Source organism: Culex pipiens, chromosome 3, assembly GCF_016801865.2.
Source record: "Culex pipiens pallens isolate TS chromosome 3, TS_CPP_V2, whole genome shotgun sequence".
NCBI classification, from domain to species: domain Eukaryota; kingdom Metazoa; phylum Arthropoda; class Insecta; order Diptera; family Culicidae; genus Culex; species Culex pipiens.
In genome coordinates, this window is record NC_068939.1 from 105,450,415 (window position 1) to 105,464,105 (window position 13,691).

Consider the following 13,691-nt stretch of genomic DNA (forward strand, 5'->3'; position numbering starts at 1 on the left):
GGTCCTTAATCAGCCTCCGATGAGATGTTACTCCGTCGAATGTTACAGTCAGAATGATGGTCTGAGCGTTTTTTTTTTTTTTTACGTTAAATAAAATTTGTTTTATTTTGTCGCCAGTCCAGGGAATTTTTACATTTAAAGGGATTCAGCAAATTTTGCTTTTCAGTCTTAGGTGCGTTGTGGTGCTCAAAATGAACCGGAATGCTCAAGATTTCTCTAGTTTACATGGTGCAAAAAAAATTGCCGAATGTTAAATTATTAAAATATCCTACCTAGCTTAATTAAAAAGCACGCTGTCTTAAAACTAACACACTCTCACACATCCAACCACACTCACTCAGGGGTACAATCCACGGATTGACCCGTGCTCCGACACCAACACCCTGTTCCGATGCTTCTCGGCCAGTGAAGCCAGCCTCGCGTCGACAGGTTCGATGCTAGCGAGCCGATGGAGGTCAGAGGACCTTGTTCTCCAGGGCTGGTTCAGAATCAGTCGCAGGAACTTGTTCTGGATCACCTGCAGCTTCTTCCGGTGGGTCATGGCACACCCCTGCCAGACCGGGGAACCGTACAGCAGCATCGGAGCCACCACCATCTTGTAGACTGCCAGCTTGTTCTTCAGCGATGCTTTCGACCGACGGTTAATGATCGGGTACAGCTTCTTGAGCATCGCGATGCCCTTGATGATCCTGTCGTCGAGGTGGTACCGAAACAGCAGCTTGGAGTCGATCAGCAGTCCGAGATACCGAACGACCTGCGACCAGTCCACCTCCGTTCCAAGCACCTTCAGCTTTGTGGTTGGTTTGAGCCGATCCGTGTTGCGGTGGGGAAACACGATTGCTTGCGTTTTCGCCGCGTTCACGCAAATCTTCCAGTCGGAGAGATACCGCGTGTAGACATCCAGGCCATTCTGGAGTTTGGTGACGAGATGTCGGATGTTCCGCCCCTCGTAGCTGATGGCCGAATCATCGGCGAAAAGGGAAAGCGTGCCGCCGCCGGGCAGAGGTGGAATGTCGGAAGTGTCCAGGTTGTAGAGCAGCGGGCCCAGGATGCTGCCTTGAGGAACTCCAGCTGGGCAATCGTACGGGTCCGATACAGAGCTTCCGATGTTGACTTGGGCGGTTCTCCTATCCAGGTAGTCGGAGATCACCTGCACCAGGTAGATGGGAACGTTGAACTGCATCAGCTTGTGTACCAGACCGTCGTGCCACACGTTGTCAAACGCCTTCTCTATGTCCATCAGCGCCATTACGGTGGTTTTCGAAACGGACTTGGCGCGATGGATCATTTTGGTGACTCTCTGCAGCTGGTGGACTGTCGAATGGCCCCGGCGGAAGCCGAACTGCTCGTCCAGCAGAATGTTGTTTTCCTCGACGTGGGCAAGGAGGCGGCGGTAGATCAGCTTCTCAAACAGCTTGCTAAGGGAAGGCAACAAGCTGATGGGCCGATAGCTGGTCGGGCTGGACGGATCCTTGCCGGGCTTGAGTATTGGGACTACTTTGGCCCGCTTCCAGGCAGTCGGGAAGTATCCCAGCTCCAGGCAGCGATTGAAGATGGTCACAAGAAGGGTTCGCGCTTTTTCCCCCAGGTGTTTCAGTACGATGTTGAAGATCCCATCGAAGCCCGGTGCCTTCATGTTCTTCAGTCCCTTCAGCCAGCCGGAGAGTTCCTCCAGCGTGATCTTTTGGTCGTCCGGCAGCACCCACGGCGTGTGGGCAAGTTGGTGGATGCTCTCAAGCACGGGACCCTCCATTGGGCTTACGATGTCACGTCCCAGGTTATGCGAGATCAGGAAGTGACCAGCGATAAGGTTGGCTTTTTCAACGGGCGTGACGGCAAGGTCATCGGATTTCAGGGGCGGGATTGGTTTGGGTTTTGTTTTCAAGATCTTAGTTAGGCGCCAGAAGGGCTTGGAGTAGGGTGGGATGGACTTGAGGTGTTTTGAAAACTGCCGGTTCCTGAACTTTTCTACCCTGACCGAGACAATCTTATTCAACTTCTTGAAAAGAGCCTTCCTACCTGGGTTCCCAGTTCTTTGGTACTGCCTCCTAACCGCGTTTCTGAGGGACATGATTCTCTTGGTTTCAGGGTCAATGTTCACAAACTTACTTGAAACCTCGGCCGTAGGGATGAACAGGTCCTTGGCCTCGTTCAAGGAGTCCTCGAGAACTAGCAGGGCACGGTCGATGGCTTCCTTCGAGTCTAGCACCGGGTTCTCCTCCACCCGGTCGTCGACATACTGCTTGAATCGAATCCAGTTGGCGCGATGGTAGTTGTGCCTCCTCAGACGCTGCCTCTCGTTGACCCTGGCCTCCAGGTTGAAGATCACCGGCAGATGATCCGAGGAGAGTTCGGTGAACGCTTGGAGTGGTGTGCAAAACTCCGACAAGTTCGTCAGGGCGATGTCCAGAGTTGAACCGACGCCAGCGTGAGAGAAGAACGTCGGGCTCTCCGGATGCAGGACGACGTAATGGCCAGCTTGAAGATCCTCCGCAAGTACGTTCCCGTTCCTGTTGTTGCTTGGATTGCCCCAGAGCGAGTGCCGGGCGTTGAGGTCGCCGGCGATGATGAATCGTGGAAAGCGACGCGTCAGCTTAAGTAGGTCGTTCTTGTAGTCGGCCAGCGATCCGTCAACGATCCGACATTGCTTGGGGCAGTAGACAGCCACGACTGCGACTGGGCCCGTCGAGGTGTCGACCTCAACTCCGACCGCCTCAATGAACTTGGTCTGTAGACTGGGTAGGACCCGGAAGTGGACCAAGTGATGCACCAGGACAGCGACGCCGCCCTTTTTGCAACGCGTTCTCTCGAGTGTAACCGGAACGTAGTCTGGCACCCAGACTTTATCCCCCGGCTTAAGGTGTGTTTCCGAAATGGCAGCGACTTCAATGTTGTTTGATCGAAGAAAGTCGCTTAGTTCCAATGTTTTCCTGCCAATAGAGCAGGAGTTCCAGATGAGGATGCGGGTTGGGGTGTAATTATCCATAAACGATTTGATAGGTGAACTCGAGGACCGCCATACTCTGTTCCTCGACTGTTTGGCATTGCATGAGCTTGGCATACATGATCTTGAAGGTGTTGAGGAGCTCAGCCGCGGTGAGCAGTTTGGTTCTCGGTCTGGGGCCATCGCCGGGCGGGTTGGGCTTGACTCCTGGAGTTGGGTCAAATCTCTGGAAGCCGGGCGGAACCGGATTCGGAGCTGGCTTAGGCCGCAGGCCCGGAAGCGGAATTGGCTCGAGATTCGGAACTCTGTTGCGGTTGGGAAGAGCTGGAAAGCTCTCCTGGTTGATTGGGGTTGGCTTCGGGCGACCGTTGTTCTTCCGGGCAGCCACGTTCTTCCGGAACTGAATAAATTCAGCACGCTTGGGGCAGGCACGATCGGTCGACGGATGATCACCACCGCAGTTGCAACACTTGGCCACCAGGATTTCAGCGGCACACTGGGCTTGGTCGTGGTTTTCACCACAGTTCGGACAGCGCGAGGCGAGAAAACAGTTTCGGCCGCCATGGCCGAAATTCAGGCACTTCCAGCACTGGGTAACATCCCGATGGACCGGGCGATACTGCTCCCACTCGACCACCACGTTTGCGACGGCCTTGATTTGCTTGAGATCCTTCAGCGTCGTGCTCCCCTTCTCCAGGTGGAGGAGGTAGAGTTGGTCGCGGAACTTGGTGTTGGTCTCCTTTCGGCGGATCTTGTGGACCGCGACCACCTTCAGGCCACAGTCGGAGAGGTAGTCGGTGAGTTCTCCTTCCTGCATCTCGTAGAGGCCCCTCAGGACCACTTTGAACGGCTTGTCCGCCGGGATGTCATGCGTGAAGAACGCAGCTTTCTTCTGCCGGAGGTACTCCAACACCGCGTTGAAGTGGGGCTTCGACGGCACGATGATTTTGAACCCATCCGTGCACAGTTTCATGGTGGCCTTGAGGCCACGTTTGATCAACGCGTCGAGGTCGGCCTTGAGGTTGCCCTCAATCGACCTCACAAAAAAAGGCGGGAGCTTCTCCTTCCGCGGAACGGTTGCAGGCGAGGTTGCCGGTGCTGGTCCAGGGTTGGCGAGCGGCGCGAACGGATTTTTCGCCAGCAGGGGGTCACCCGGCGGGCCGGGAAGGGGGCTGCCCCTCCTCTTCTTCGTCATCGTAACTGACTCCTACTCCTTATCCTCCAAAACTTTACTTGTTAACAACGAGCTCTTTCCACGTCAGCGTCTAGAGACTGAATGATGATGGTCTGAGCTCTGGCGCGCTTTGTTATATATGATTTTGGCCCTCTACTTCCCCTCCTTTTCGCGACCGACACCAGTCGCGTTGCTTGGATGATTTTCCCCTCAAATTAGGTACTTGACTCATTTTGCAAGCAAAATCACTACATTTTGAAAACGTATTAAAAGATTCAATTGTTTCTATAGTAAAACTATTAAGCCAATGTTTAATAAGTCCCTCTTTCATGATTGAAGATGTAACTCTTTCGTGAATGATTTGGTAGTCCTGAAAAGGACTGTTTAGTTTGACTTTTCTTGGCGGCAGCAGCATTCTGAGCCGGGGCGGTCTTCTTCGGCTTCGGGGTCTTCGAGCTTCTTGGCCGCAGTTTTGATAGCCTTCTATTACATTGGAGACGCCGTGGCCTTTGTCCTCTACACGGCACCAGCGGCCTTCCGGGTTTTTGCCAGCTTCAGCAAACTCGTTGCACCGGTTCCTTTGCGTCGGGTGAACGCCTTCCGGATGAAATTTAACTGCTTGGCCAGGCCGCGATGTTCTTCTTAATAACCCGCGACGATCCGTTTTTCGGTGGCCGGCGGATGGTCTGCTTCTTTCTCCTTTTGCTGCTGCTGCTGCACCTTCCACGCCGGTCCGATGTGGACCTCTCGAGTGCTCGTTCCAAAATGACACGCGCGGGCGATGTTTGGTTGCTTAAATCGATTTGGATATGGCAAGCGGCTCAAAAGGGGCGCGGTCTCCAACGCATAAACTTTTTTTGCGCGTATGCATTTGAGACCGCGCCCCTTTTGTCCCGTTCTCCTATTCTGCCGACATAAAAGCAGCCAAACCTCGCACCCGCGAGTCATTTTGGATCGAGCACTCGAGAAGACCGCATCAGTCCATCGCGGAGGAAGCAGCAGAAGGAGAAGAAGAAGACCAACAGCAGAAGCAGCAGAACCATCCAGCCATCCAACCAGAATCTTTCCTCGGGTCGGCGGAGGGCCAGCTGCAGTCGCAGAAGCAAACAAGGCCGCATCAGTTGCGGATAGGAACGAGTAAAATGACCGGCAAAACGACGATTATCGCCGCAGTGTGGTGAATCGTCCAAACATAAACGGCCCTTTTAAGGGCCACTAATTTATCACGAAAGAGTTATCCTTCAATTCTAAGCAAATATTCTATCCTTTTCTGACCTTTTTAATTAATCGATAGCAACTCAATCTCATTTTTCGGCGCAAATAGTTTAGAAACTCGGCTGTCATTTTCAGTCATATTTTGGTGAACCGCTTTGAAGTGTTTTTCAAAGTACTGTCATCGGGGGTGACATTAGGTTTGGGGGTGAGATTGTGTCATACAAAAATGCAGAAATTTGTATGACCTCATCTCACCCCCAAACCCAATGTCACCCCCGATTACGGTACCTTCAAAATGTATTTGAGTTTCAGAAAAATTGATAATATAGAGACAAATTCTTTCGTGATTGATTTATTGGCCCTGAAAAGGGCCGTTTGATTACGACTGAACCCGGTTCGCGAGGTCATCCCCGTTCTCCTCCACGACGCTCTTCCACCTTTTGCTGCTGCTCGATTGTTGCTCCCGCGCGAGCCCGATTAGGCCTGTTCGAACGTCCACTGCTTCTTTATCCTCATGTTGACTGCTGCTTCCTCCTTTTTCCGGCTGCTGTGCTGCTGCTGCTCCGCGCCGGCCTGACGTGCACAGTTCGAGTGCTCGTTCTAAAGTGACTTGCTTTTGCGAAATTTTCTGCTTATATAGCGGCACAGCCGGAGAACGGCACAAAAGGGGCGCGGCCTCGAATGCATACGCTCGCTCTGATTGGTCATCTGCCCGATTTGAACTGAAAAATGACTCATTTTGATTGCATGTTTTAAGCGCTTAAACTATGTTTAGTCAAAGTTATTATGTAATAAAACGATAGCTTAAGTCTTCCCCTTTCGACTGGTGATTGAATCTTCTGGATTAATCGATTGGGGGAAAAGATATAAGCGTTTGAAATATGTCAATTTTTTTCGCACGCTTGTGACGGTTTGGATCGAATTTCTGAACTGGCCCCCCAATATAGTAAGTAGAGACATAGTCCTATGTCAAAAACCTTACCACCAGTCCCGAAGAGGCTCCCAGATTTCCCATTAAGGAGTTCTAAGCTCCCCCTCATGTCCCCACGTGTGTCCTGTGTACCATCGCAGGTCCATCACAGCTTCCAGCTGAGCTGGGCCGTTCATCCGTTCATTCCAGCCCATTCATCTCGGGGTTTGTTTCGCGCATGTCCAATCAACGATCCAGCCCGGCTGTTGCATGTGAAGGAATGTTTGTCCCTGGTTCGTCTTCGGATGAACTCACTCGCTCTCCCGTTCGGGTGTGTTCATCGCTGTGCCGTGATTCACGTTTCGTGTACGTGCGTGTTCGTTTTGTTGTCAGTCGAAGGAAAGTGCTTCAGCTGTGTCGTTGTCGGGGTCGTTCGTTCGTTCGTTCCGTGTGTCCGGATAGCAGGTTCCCGCCGGGGATTTTCGGAAGGCGCGCGCGTGGGAGGACGCTAAGAGGCGATGTTTGGATTGGATTGATCAACGCTCGATGAAGTGACAGTTGCGGGCGGCGAGTGTTTTTGTTGTTCTGGCCCTGCGGAGTGCGGAGTGGGAATCCCATCGGTCGTGAGGTGAATCGGGTCGTGCGGGCTAAAAATAAATTAGAAACCGCTAAAAACACGGTCGCAAGAGTGTCAGGGGGAGACGATTGGGAGAAGGCAAATTAAGTTCGAGAACCGCGAGACAAGTGCGAATCCGTGCAATATTTTGGTGGAGCGCGCGTCGCCAACGGTTCAGACGGTGAACTCCACGTGTCTTTTTGCGCAAGTGTGTACGTGTGTCGCTGGTTTAGTCGGCATGTGTAGTGGTGGGGGCGCATCGGAATAACAATAACAGTTTTCCTTCTCGGTGGATATTACAGCATCCATAAAGGCGACATAATTGAATGACGAAAATTGGATTACGTTACTGATGGAGAAGGATCATCAAACCGGCCGGATATAGGAGGCCTCACTTGGAGATTTTGTGCGTAGACGGAGGCCTTTCTTTTCGGAGGGCCCAAGTGGTGAATGGAAGTATAAAACATATATCCACTTGTGTATGTGTGTGTGTCAGTGTACCGTTATCAAATATCGCTGAATCTTGATTACAGTGCGATTAGATCCACCTCAGCTCATGTTGGATACTTCTAGCTGTCTGGTGCTCGCTAGTGTCGGCATAGTGGATACATAAAACGTACATAAAACATCACCGCCCCATCTTCTCAAGTAGACCATACTACGTGGAATTGTATAATTAAAGTGCTTTCCGGGTGGCGTTTGCGGTGCTATCAGGATCCGTTGTCAACAGTTGGCGCTCGTTCGTGACACACCACCGGTGAAAGTACGTATCACACTCACACGTGAGAGTTTTGCTAAATTTGTTAAAGTTACAACCCCCCCTAAAAAAAAGTCTTGCGCTGGTATCTAAGTGTAATTAAAGAACCTTCCTGCCACATTATACTTATCGCGCACGGATCAAGTATCTCAAAAGGGGGTTTTCGTTCGCCGCCATAATGACGATGGTGACAGAGCAGTGCTGCCAGCGTGGCCGGAGACTAGTGAACGAGCAAGGATTAAGCTCGTAAAAAACAGTGTCGACATGATAGATGGTACTTTAATGCTCGTGTGTCAGCTGCTGCGCGTCCCATGGGTGGTGGTGGGGGCAAAGTTCGCTCTCACGGGTTCATTCCAAAAAAGAAGCCAAGCTCGAGCTAACGGGTTGAAAATTTAAATTAAATCTTGCAGTGGTGCAGTGGGACGCGCTGCTGAAAAGTGAACCATTATACCTCATCAACCAGCAGCCACACACGCGTGCAAACTGATGGTGATAATCTTTGGGACGTACATAAATTATGAGACATAATGACAGTGAAGAAAGATTCGATCGAAGATTGATTAGAAAATCTATCATTTGTGATCAATTATCCCTTTTTTAATCAAAACATGTTCAAAAGAGTGGTAAAAAAAAACTTTTTCGAAGACACCATATTTTTAGGATTTTTTGTTAAAAAGTTTTTAGCTTTCGAAAAAAAAAACATTTTTGTGCTGCCGGCTAAAAGTTTCAAGAATTGGTTAAGATAGGATAGTTCACAGGTAAAATTCTAAAATAATTGCTTTTCTGCATACATTTTGATGATTTTTCCCTAACAAACTTCAAAAGCTTAGAGGGAGGGGTTCCCGTGATAGGTTAATCTTTGATTTCAAGTGGTTGCCCCGAGTAAGCCTGGATTTTGACCACCCTTATGTTCAAGGAAATTTGCCAATGAGTTCGATAAAAGTTAAATATAATCCCTCAAATGCCCAATATTATTGTTTTCTATAACGTGCTTTGGACTGCTTTCCAATTTTGCATTTAATTTTATTTTCATTTAATTGTCAACATGTTCCCATGACAATTTTACATGAAGATCAAAAAGTAACCTCAGAGTTATCCAAACCATTGCCGAGAATCAGCCCTCTGAAGATAAAAAAAATAGGTTTTCCCATGAAAACTTCTCGTGCAGACTAACTCTCTGAGACGTTGGACAACGATTATTTTTATTTATTTTTTTATTTGGACGTAACTTAGTTCGTCCATCGCCTTCTCACACAAAAAAAATGGATTACTCAAATAATCATGTTTGAAAAATCTTGCTTTTGTACATGTTTAAGTTGTAAATTAATGCCTTATTATGAGCATTGGCAAATGTTGGACAAACTTATTTTTTTGGAAACAATCATGATTTTTGAAAATCATGGAATTCATCGAAAAAAATGCCGATTTAATTTTTAGGAGTAAAAACAAATTTGCAATCGAAAAGTACTTTACAAAAAATTCAATATCGTGCACCGTTTTCAAGTTAAATATATATTTACTGTTTTTTTTTATGATATGACATTTAACCTGTCAAAGTTATTACCTGGGTGGTGGAAAGGGTGGCGAAAAGCGGAACCGTTTTTCTGCTCGCCAGAAGATGCAAGTATTATTATCGATCATTCCAGAAATGGTAGCACATTCCAGACTCGATTTTCCGATGGCCTTCGCTGTGCCGTATCTTGCAAATTTCAAGTCCACAGGTAATTATTAAACAAACCACGCAGTGGTAAAAGGTAGCTTTGAAGGACAGCTATTGTTCAACACTTCAAGTTTTGTGGAAAAGTTACCAGTTGGCTTGAAATTTGCAAAATAGGAAGGTTGCGAGCAGGGATGGAATAATCGCGAAAAAAATCAATTTTGCTGGCGATTTTTCTTCACCCGCGAAAGAGAGAGGAGGAAATTCACGCAAAGGAAAATCGCTCCCGAAATTCTCAAAGAGAATCAATCTGCTGATGTTTTTTTGTGAATTTCCTTGTCAGCACAATCAAAAATATTTATTTCACTTTGTTTACACACATTACCCATCTACAAAATGTGACAGGTCATTTTTGACGTGTGACGTTACACTTGCAGGTGTAGTAGTGAAAAAGATGTTCCGCCGAATAATCAAGATGATGATTTGTTTAGATTCTTTTTACCGATCTTTCGTGCGCGAGAGAGGAGAGCCATGCTTCCTTCGGATTTTTTCTCTTGATGAACATCCAATAATTTTCTTTTGATGATTATTATTCCATCGCTGGTTGCGAGGCCTTTGGATAATCAAATCTGATATTCTATTTTTTGCCTATTTTTCAAGGATGCAAAAATTCGGTGTTGGAATCGGTGAAAGAATCTTCATTAAGAGAAAATCTTTTGACGCTCATCAAGAGAAAAAATCGGAAGGGAACATTGCTCTGCATTCTCGCGTATAAAAGATCGATAAAATGAAACATAAAAAATCACCATCTGGATTATTCGGTGGAACATCGATTTCACTACTGCACTTTTAGGTGTATCGTCACAAGTCAAAAAATGGCCTTCCACTTTTCGTAGATGGACATTGTATGTAAACAAAATGAACTAAATTAATTTATGTGGTTCTGATAATGAAAATTACAAAAAAAAAAAACTTCAGCTGATTGATTTTTACTCGAAAAGTTCGGTTGCGATTTTCTTTTGCGTGTTTCACCTCCTCTCGCGGGTCAAGAAAGTTCGCAAATGAAAAATATTTTTTGCGTTTATTCTATCCCTGCACGTTACGCATTCTCTGTTTTCATCGAAGCGATTTTTGTTTTCAAAGGGATCAGAAATTGATTCAAAGACGCTGAAGATTCGACCAATTGTTGCTGAGATACAGCCTCGAAGAGAAAATCACACAAAAACGAGGTTCTCTCTACATCACCAAAATAGTATTTTTCAATGTCACAAAAGTATGTAAAATTTTCCGAGCTTTTGAATAAAAATATTTTCAAAAGTATCAAATCAAACCGAGAATCGAGAACGCCAAGGCAATGCTGTAGAGCTAATAATTTTATTTGATTTTGGATATTTTTAGTGGTAGAAAATAATACTACGAACAAACCTTATTTGTGTATGCTCCCAACGTATTCAACCCAACTCCTGTCTGTGGTCAGTACCTTCATTATTCGCGCCAGGCACATACTTAACTTTGAGCATCTCTCCGTTTCATCTTGCTGGCTGCTGGCTTATGCCTGCTGATGGATGCAACACCTGCACCGAGGAAGTGAGGTACAATCCGGCAGCGATGACCACGGGTTCGGTGTGACCATCAGGATGTGTACTGTAAGTCCAGGGACTGTAACTCTACCGCACGCTCTGTGCTGTTGTCTGATGGTGGTGCCGGACTGTCCGCACTGAAATCCGGAGCGAAAAACTCGTGAAAATAATTTATTCAAATGTAATCTAACTTTCATCACACTGTGGCTGCTGCTGCCACTGCCGTGTGGAACCGTGCTGCTCGGGGATTGTGGAACTGAGTTGGTGTACTCTAGAGATGTTTCCACTGTGCACTATAGTGGTTTCGTGATAACGTAAGTTTCCTCTCTGCCATACTCGTTCTTGTTAGTCCATTCCGCAGAAACCACAACAGGTTTGACTTTTGTTGCAGGTATCTACACCTTGGAATCTTCCATTTTCTCCTAGTCGCCGAGGGGCTAGAACATGAACAATGAAAACATCTTCTATCTTCTAGTTATAGCTTGGGTGGAACAGTTGGAAAGTACATCGTTTGAAGTTGAGATGCCCGAAAGGAAAGATGGTGCCGAGGAGCTAGATCAAACAAAGGAAATTCTAGGCCACGTGTTTAAACTGCATGTTCTTCATTGTCGGTGCAGCCACTTGAAAGCCATATTTACACTCTGTCCAATTTAACAATAACCTGGTCTTTACATGGCATCTCAACGTTTGTATTGTCAATTTAACAATTACTGGACTTAAATGTTCCAAGAAGTAGTATGCCTGAATTTTCATTTTTTCATGTTTTTTGTAAACCCCTTTTTTAAATGCCCCAACATTATTTTATGTTTGGGATCACTTAAAAAACCCGTAGTGTAATCATATGTAAGTAGTTAAATAACGAAGCGCGGAAACAAGGTTTTTCCAGTATGAAAAACCGAGTTTTCCGCGCGCTTGGTAGTTTAATGGTTAAGTTTGAAATTTAGATTGTTAATGATTGGTGCGCTGGAAGTGGGGACGTGAATTCGTGATTATTCAGGTTATTTTTTTTTTGTGTGCTTTTGTGCCGCTGTTCGTATGGGGTGAGTGATTGTGGTAATCGAATAATAGCATCATTGGTGCGCTGGAAGTGGGGACGCGAAGTCGTGATTATTCAGGTTATTTTTTTTTGTGTGCTTATGTGTCGCTGTTCGTATGGGGTGAGTGCATAATTTGTAAAGGTGGTGTAAAAAATATTCGGAGTGAAAAGTGATTTTCTTGTGTGCCTTTTGTCGTGAATTGTGTGTGTCTTAATTTATTGTTTTGTGATTTTCAAAGCCCTTCCTATATCATCGTTGATCGGAAGGCACGGCGTCGGGTGGATTGTGTTTAAATTTTTCGAATAAGGTTTTATTTTTTTTGCGGTGAAAAAGCCATTTCTATATAATGATCGAAAGACGCACTGACAATTTGGATCGTCGAGTTAATAGTGGAGCAAAATAACTGTGTGTGAGTGATTTTGTGTGCTAACCAGAAAGACCTTCCCATAGCACCGTTGCTCGGAAGGCTCGCCGACGGGTCTGTTATGAAAGTCCTCCCCATAGCGCCGTAGCTCGGGAGGCATCGAAAAGCCAATACCTTATCCTACTAACCCAAAAAAATATTAATCACGTGATGCTTGAAGGAGATGCTGTGGATTCAACGGTCTCAAGCGGTATCAACAAGTATATAGCGAAAAACTATGTGCTTGATGAGTCTGCAACTTCAACTATCGGACATTCCTCCCTTTTGTTGAACTGCAGGCTTGTTGGGAGGGCGCCGGTATTGACTAATAAAGTAGGGATCTTCAGAGGTTAAACAGTGAACGGATGGTTGGCTCCCACTGATCATTTTTGATTCATTGTTTAACTTCAGCTGATCTGTCAATAACGGATTAGCAGCTCATTGGCAGTCAACCATGCTCATGCTCATGCTCATGCTAAGTTTAAAACTTAGATTGTTAAACTAATTATTACAAAACAGTAACGTATTTGCAAACAGCAAATTAAATTTCCTACAAGAATCTCACACTCGGACAATTTTGGACGAAACCTGCGCCACCTGCCGCCAAAATCCTGAAGTGATGTTTTTCCCCATACATTTTAGCGATTTTCCCCATATAAACATCCACAATAAAAAGTGATCCCTTAACCTTAACCGATTTGGCTCAAAATTGGCCCACTTACTTATTATTGCCTAAAGAATCGAGCCAGGGGTATCTCTTCGATATTTCAGATTTTTAAATTTTTCTTGTCACCCTAACATACAGTTGGCTCTCTGGATGTCGATCTCCTCGATATCAATTTGCTCCAGCTTGACATTTCGGTTGAGTAGGTTTCCCATACTGATGGCTTCATTTGTCAGGGTGTAATATTACAGAAAATTTCATATAATGATGGAAAAAAAATTTACACCCAGGTCGCAGCTGGATTACAGCTTTGTTTTTTTGTGAGTGAATGAAATAAATTTTGGTTGGATGGTTAAAGGGATTTCAATCAATGCCATGATCGACGAAATTGCAACATTGTGCAACGGAGTATTAAACAATTAATTAAAATGTCAAGTGCATTCAACATCATAATGCACTAAAATGCCCCGTTTAATTAAGTTTGCTGCGAGTTTCCCGATTTTACTGTCATGTTGACAAACAAGCCTCTCAAATCGAATTAAATATTGAAATTAATATAAGTTTGCCAACAGTTTCCCATCCAAAACCACTCGGTGCCGACCACATCGCATTAATTGAATTGGTGATGTCACTGCTGTTGGTTAGGAGGAAACTGTTGCATAAATGATGGAAAAAGTTCTAATTTACTACCATGTCAATGTTGCCCTCTGGGGTCAAGCCCGACAGACACAACG

General features: G+C 46.1%; 1 protein-coding gene across 2 annotated transcripts in view; it reads left to right on the top strand.

Moving 5' to 3' along the window:
• Positions 1 to 6,655: 6,655 nt before the first annotated feature.
• LOC120421143 (protein eva-1) overlaps positions 6,656 to 13,691 on the top strand; it is a 273,706-nt gene continuing 266,670 nt past the window's right edge. The window contains exons 1-2 of one of the 2 annotated variants that reach the window (XM_039584336.2): positions 6,656 to 7,067; positions 7,162 to 7,622. The gene's annotated coding sequence lies outside the window, so the exon portion shown is untranslated. The remainder of the gene's footprint in view (positions 7,068 to 7,161; positions 7,623 to 13,691) is intronic. The other variant, XM_052711038.1, reaches the window with a different exon arrangement.